We start from the raw sequence: 6,866 nt of genomic DNA, 5'->3' as shown, positions 1-6,866 counted from the left end.
TTTTCGTATTTGGGAGGGAGTTGTTCCTTTGAGTTTATTTGGAGTTGTGAATCAAATGTGGAGTGTTTGCGCATTCCTTTGTAATGCTCGGGATCCACTAATAGCTGGATAGGTATAGCATATTTAAGCAGATTATTTTTCTTGAAAGTGACAAACAGGCATTTGTACAGTTAAGGATAGAGCAGTTTTTGCTTGAGTGTCGAAAGTAATTAACATTTGCTTTGGTTTTGCCATTACTACATTACACGTTTGTGATTGGCCAGAGTGATTACTTTGGGTTTGGTTTTACTACACTCAATCAAAAAACTCTCTATATTAATTTTCTAGTTTATTACAACTTTTGTCATTTTTGGGAGCATTCTGTCAGTTTAGTGTGCCTGTTATCAACACGTACATTTACCACACTGTTTGAATTAGTTGTGCACTTGTATTTTTTAGAATGATTATATTGTAAGTGGATGATCACTTTCATTCTCATAACCTCCTTGTTTGCTTATTTATTAGTATATTACATAAAGGGGGTTTATGTGCAGATCAAAAAAATTGTATCTCAAAACTGAAACAAATGCTAACAGAACACATTTTAAGAGCAAGTGATGTAGAGATCTGAATGCAAGCAATTTACTTGACATAAAATTTTCATGCAAATCAGTACAAAAATGTAGAGTCCATTGAAACCAGTGTAAACATTGAGAATGTTAGTGCTACTGATTTTTTACATTTATTTAATTCTCTTCCACACAAGTACTTATATAAGTGGATACATGAGATGACCCACTGTATAAAACAAGAACAATATTTCTATATAGTTTTGTTGAATAAGAGTTAAAACTAATTTACATTGTCTTTATTATACACTCCCCCCCCACCCACCAATTACATCAATAGGGCTAAAATGTTACATTGGTTCTCTTGCTGCTAAAGCTAAAAAGTGCTTGAAGTAATGTGATTTAAACGTTTCACTCAAGCCATTCCAAAACTGAACATCAAATGGGATGCGCTCAATGCTCATTCCTTTGCTGGTGTATACAACAAAATCGCACCACTTGGCTCCTGTTACCCCCATCAATCCCTGGACTTGAGCATAGTACTTGTGGTTTCGTTTCAGTTTTGGCATCCCATTCACTTCTTCCAAAAAGAAACTATTGTCAGAACATGCATCTAGGGGAGTCACTAAATATTTGGTCTCAGGGCACTTCACTTCAGAAAGCCCAAATGGGTTGGAGCACCCGGGATCAATACCCTTAGCATCAGGTGAGGCACCCAAGTATGGGGAATCTGGGCTAATTACAAGTCCTGACTTAAAAATCTGCACAGGCCTGTGAATAGACATCATGTACTTTTGGTGTTGTTCCAGTGCAATTGGCTCATATTTGAGCCCATGATTTGTGTATCTTGAAGTGAAAGGTTTCGGATTCAGCAGATTCTTCACTAGGTTCTCGTGATTCCTCTTCCTGTCTCTTATCAGGCCAAAATTTGAAGTCCACAGGGATCACCATTTTGGGGTTGATTTCTTTCTTCTTCTTTTTTGGATTTCATTTCTTTTATTTCTTTTTTTGTACTGTTTTCTATATTTCTATTAGTACAATGGTTAAATGTTATTATTTTTAATCTACTATTTCTTTAGCTTTTGGAATTTTATTTTTGCAGGGCCCCACTGAAAACCACATGTATGTGAAGTGGGCTCCCTGTTGAAAGATCTTTATTATTATTATTATTATTATTATTATGATTATTATTAAGCAGTGAATCTGAACTTTCTTTCATCCTTCCATTCTTGGCAATTTGACTGTCCATGTGTTCTTTAAATTTCATTTACTTTGTCATCATCTACCAGGAGTTTTTCTAACAAAGATTTTTCGTCACCAGAAATGTCAGCTGATATTTCAAACTGCTTGTTTGATTGGTCGAGGGGGAATCTGGGAAACACAGTTATTTGCAAGTCATTAAGGTTGTCTGGATCTAACCTGGTGACAGATGTAGTGTCACAAAAGACTTAAAAGTTATCTTCAGTAACAGATAGTTGATAACTGGCAAAAGGTCCCTGAGGACTTTTACCAAACTTAGTTTTTAACATTGAAGTTGATTCTGTCCTAAGCATCATAACTTGTGCCAGGGCCATTTTGGGGTTGATTTCTTTCAAATGTTCCAGTAATCTGGATTCGTCTTCCTGCTGATTCTTGAGGTTTTTTCTTGCCTCGTATAGAAGACATTTAACACCAGGATCTCTGGGTTTTGATTGCTGGTCTTGATCTAAGGAAGTTTTGGTAACCAAAACTTCCATTATCGGTTGCAGATTAATCGAATCTTTTCTTCCCTTGCGGTGCCATTGCTGCAAATGTGACGTGCAGCTACATTTTGGCTGCATGTCCTCTTCACTGTCAAAGTCAGATACACTCTTGCATTCATATAATGTGAACTTGCATAATTTCAGCAAAAGAGCAAAGTTGTGATTGCAAAACCCAACTTCGCCAACAACACACGAGTAAGAGGCATTTGTGACCTCACCACTAAAAATACACAACACAACCTTTAAGTTGTGTGGTGGATCATTTTTTTGAAACTGTGATGGCAATGACAACGGAAATAAAAATAGTTCTCATCGCTCGCTGCTGACAAGTCCTTCAAATATTCATCGTTCAGAAAGGTTGTCACTTTTCTCACACTAGTTGGTACAGAGTGACTGCTACTCGAGTCTATGTTTTTACCTGACTTTGACATGTGATTGTTCATCTCAGCACGGGTAAAAAAAGGCATTCATTTTATATCGCTCGACCATCCATCTGAAGGGAAGCTTGGCTGAGGTTGCGAATGGGACGTAGCTCTTGAACTGTTACCATTGCTTACATCTTGGTGTTCCTTGCATCTTGTGTAAATGCTGTTTGGATCTGGATCTACTATGTTTCGATCTCGGCCCGTTCTGATATACTCTTCAACCCTTCAATTAAAAAAAGTCATAGTCTTCTGAGTTTAGAAGGCTACAGCATAGGCTACGTTTTGGGGTTAATCAAGTGTAATTATTCACAAGATAAGTGACATTCACCGGAGCAATCTTGTGCCTTACCTCTTTACTAATGCCGCTTTTGTTTTCAAACCCTTTAAAGAATTGCCTCTGCATTTCAACCAGAAACGAAGTTCTTCGTTCTTTAAAGTCGCAGGCGCTCTACCGGGGAGAGAAGCGCCAGGAATATCATCCTCGGTAAGCACACGTGCAGCCATTCGTGACGATCAAAACATCAGGGAAAAGTCGCTCGTGGCCTAACTAGCCTCGACTTTATGCAACTCGGCCCGGGCCGCCCAAGTGGTCTCCCATATTTGCATTCGGTGTATGGTGTCACAAGAAATTTTGTCTGTGGACACAACCTCAGCTAAGCCAAAGCACACTGAACATCCAAAGTCAACAATTTTGGCATCCAGGGTGGCACCAAGTACTGGGAAGCCTTTGGACACAACAAGGCCACTTTTAAGAAAAGCAACAGGTGTTTTCCTGTTGAACATAAACTTCTCATACTCCTGTAGGGCTATGGGTTCGTATTTAATGCCATGTGCAACATACTTCGATTTGAAGGGCTTGGGATGCATGATTGATTGTGCAAAATTTGAATGATTCCTCTGCCTTTTTGCAATCAGTTGAAAACTTAGAGCGGTAAATCTCTATTTACGCTCTTCCGTCCACTCAGTGCAGCCTGCTTGATCACATGTGTTACTTTCAATAGCATGGATTTTGTCCTTATCGACAGTTAAATTTGCAAGAAGTGATTTCTCTGCATCATTCAGGACTCAAGGTACAACCATATCAACATCATTAGAGAGAGGAAATCGAGGATAATTGGCAATGTCTGTGAGAGAATCATTATTTCTAGGAACAGCAGTCAAATCGGCGGGGGCGGTAAGATGAGAGACCCTGGGAACGAGGTTGGGTACACGAGTGTGATTTCTTTATTCAATTCATTACATCAATACAAAGATGTGTATACACGATTTCTCATGAAGAAATAGTTTCTCCATGAGATAGAAATAGAAACTCTTCGGTATCGAGTTTCTTGTCTAAACTAGTTCGGACTGCTCGACCTCTGATGACGGTGTAAACAAATACAAACACAAAATTTAAAAACATTTGGCGACGCGCGCGCTGTCCTGTGGGGTCGCTGGTCAAGACTCTATTGTCTCTAAAAATATTTGTTACAAGTGTTGGCGATCTGAAATTGAATTCTAAGTGTCGCCAACAGTTCAAATGCATCTCCTGGAAAATGTTTGTCCGGTACAAGTTAATACTTAATTGATTAACAATACTTTTACTGCAGGTTATAATCTATTCATCGCTAGTTCAACTTCACATGCAGATCGTTATCTGACATTCGATCAAACTTAGTTTTCTATTGAGCCATTCGAACACCACCAAAGTAAACCAGACATGCGAAAACCGCACGTGAACGCACTGCTCTATAAATCTTTGATTACCACTAGTTTATTAACAGCGGAGCTCCGGCGGAGCCCCATACCCATATAGGGGAGAAAAGGAAACCCATGAATTGATTTTCTCATGGTTGTCATGGCTAGCGGTATTGCTCGTGGGCGCGTACGCACGACGGCGACGACGGAGTCGCGCAAGATGGCGGCCATACTCCAGCTAATAGGTTGACAGAGACATGCACCCTCAGTTGGTAGCGGGTGAATGCCATTTTTCTTGGCGGGATTTTTAAAGAAAAATGATAGCGGAGGTTGATTTAATATTTTTAAGACAGGGTTGCGCTGAAGCAAAAGACAGAAAGCAAGAATTAACAGGCAAAGAAGTAGCGAAGAATATCGCGAAAAAGACTGAGCGGGCCAGCGCTGGGGAAGGAGGCGAAACAGTACTGAACAATGCCGTGAATTATAGCTAGTCAAGGGCTAGAGAAAGGAGGTGAAATAATACCGAACAATGCCGTGAACCAAAGCTAACAAGGGCTATAGAAAGGAGGCGAAAGTACCCGACAAATTGATTCAGAAGACTGCCGAACTCCCCATGGCCAAGTTCAAAATTCGCGCGAACGTGATGCTGTGCAGCCGTGCAAGAAAATTCAAAAGTCACCTGATTTGGTCAGGTGATGAACATTAGAGAAATCAAACGTACCCGAGTGTTTTAGAGAAATTGCAAAACACTAAACGTAGCGGAAAGAAGTGGTTGATTCGTTGATCTATCGAAAATATAACTTCAGTTTAGTCTTCACAACTTTTGCTGCAAGTTTCTGCCTGGAAGATTTACACTGGCCGAACTGAATTGCCAACTTGCAGTAAGTGACTTTTGTTCTTGCGTTTGGTATCAAAATTAACAAGTTTCCTCGGCGATATAAGCTTATTTTCAATTGGAATCCATTAAAAGTCTTCCTTATTTGAAGCCATCCTGTAAGACATTTTAAAAATTGCATCGTTTTAATTTCGCTCGTCTCTAAACAATAACACGTGGGTCGCTTTGGAGGTTGCTGTAAGTTGTAAACAAATTATGTTTTCTATCGATTTTCGTCGTCAATTTAAGCTTATAACCTCACATCTAAAAATAAGCTTAACCAAAATCGTACTTGTAAACACGGCCGGGCGAGTTTTGAAGTTTTCTCTGATTTAGTTAGCACTGCCGCTTCGTAGACTGCTAAAATTTGTTCTTCTGTTGTTGAAAACTGAACCAAGAAAGGTCTACAAACCATTTTAAGCCGAAGCGAACAGGATTTGCTAAATTTACTTTTGTTCCGATGTGAATATTTGCATATTGTGATTACAAAGTATGGAGATTTCCTCGTTTTGTTAGTTCAATTTATTCAGTTTGGCGAAATGCTTTTGTGAATTCCGAGGTTAAATTGGTTGAAGACTGGTAAAGCTACTGCCAATGAAATGACTGCATAGCTAAATTAAGCCGTCGGCAAAAATACAGACTCTCAGTAATATTCAAATTTAAGCGTGAATAATTTTTCAACTTTAACACCGCAAGCTTAAACGAATTTTCTTTACCCTCTCTTTTATTCGGTCACCGTTCACTGAAAAGGGATTTGCTGTTGATACTCGAGCTCAGATGTAGTGATATGCATCTTGTGTTTATAATGTAGATTTCCTCGTTTTATTTTGTTGTCTGTCCAATTAGTTCGGTTTGGTGAAATGCTTATATAGTCCAAAATGTTGAGTAGACGATTATGCATGGCAATCCTGTCTGCAAATGAAGCTCTGCTTTGACTTTGATTGGCTATTTCATGTTATTTGTGCCATTGCTTTTGGTTGGGGGTACATGGACCGTATTTTGTTAATAAGAGGTTATTCCCCAATGCGGTATTTACACTTAATATGGAAATGTTCCGAAAAGTGAGATAGTACTAATTGACTCGGTAAATTGGACAGTGTAATAGAAGTTCTTGCCCTGACCATTTCTCAGTAATAAGAAGAACTTTTACATACATATATACACAATTTAGTTGGAGAGAGTGCTCTCCTATCTCCACTCTCTCTCTCTTTACTCTCTTCTTCACAATAATTTTTTATTTACTAACTTATTAAATGAATGTCACTGACTGTTTTCTTTGTTGTGCATGCATACTTTTTTGCTGGTCGGAGAAAGTTTCAGTTTCTTCCTGGCTGTACAGTTTCCTTTCTCCTGTCCTGTACCAATTTGTTTGTGATATAACTTCGTGAATTCTCTATTCTCCTTAAATTTTATCTCCTCAGGTTGATAGAATGCACTCTCAGAGTGTTCCATCATTGTCTTCAGTCGCTACAATTTTCCGGAAAAAAGTAATAGTTTTCTTAATTTCCTTTTACTTTGTGTTAGGACTTTTTAGCCTGCCTGTAATTGGCCCATGGGCATTACGGGAGAATAATTTTCAAGAAAAGAATTACATTCGTTT

General features: G+C 38.8%; 1 pseudogene; it reads right to left on the bottom strand.

The window, feature by feature from the left end:
* Nucleotides 1-894: 894 nt before the first annotated feature.
* On the bottom strand, nucleotides 895-3,388 carry LOC110062076 (uncharacterized; annotated as a pseudogene).
* Nucleotides 3,389-6,866: the final 3,478 nt, after the last annotated feature.

The sequence above is a fragment of the Orbicella faveolata genome, unplaced genomic scaffold (genome assembly GCF_042242905.1).
Source record: "Orbicella faveolata isolate gen_17 unplaced genomic scaffold, um_ofav_v1 contig_46, whole genome shotgun sequence".
Taxonomy (NCBI): domain Eukaryota; kingdom Metazoa; phylum Cnidaria; class Anthozoa; order Scleractinia; family Merulinidae; genus Orbicella; species Orbicella faveolata.
The sequence above is the reverse complement of the archived record's forward strand: the minus strand, read 5'-3'. Positions and strand labels throughout refer to the sequence as shown.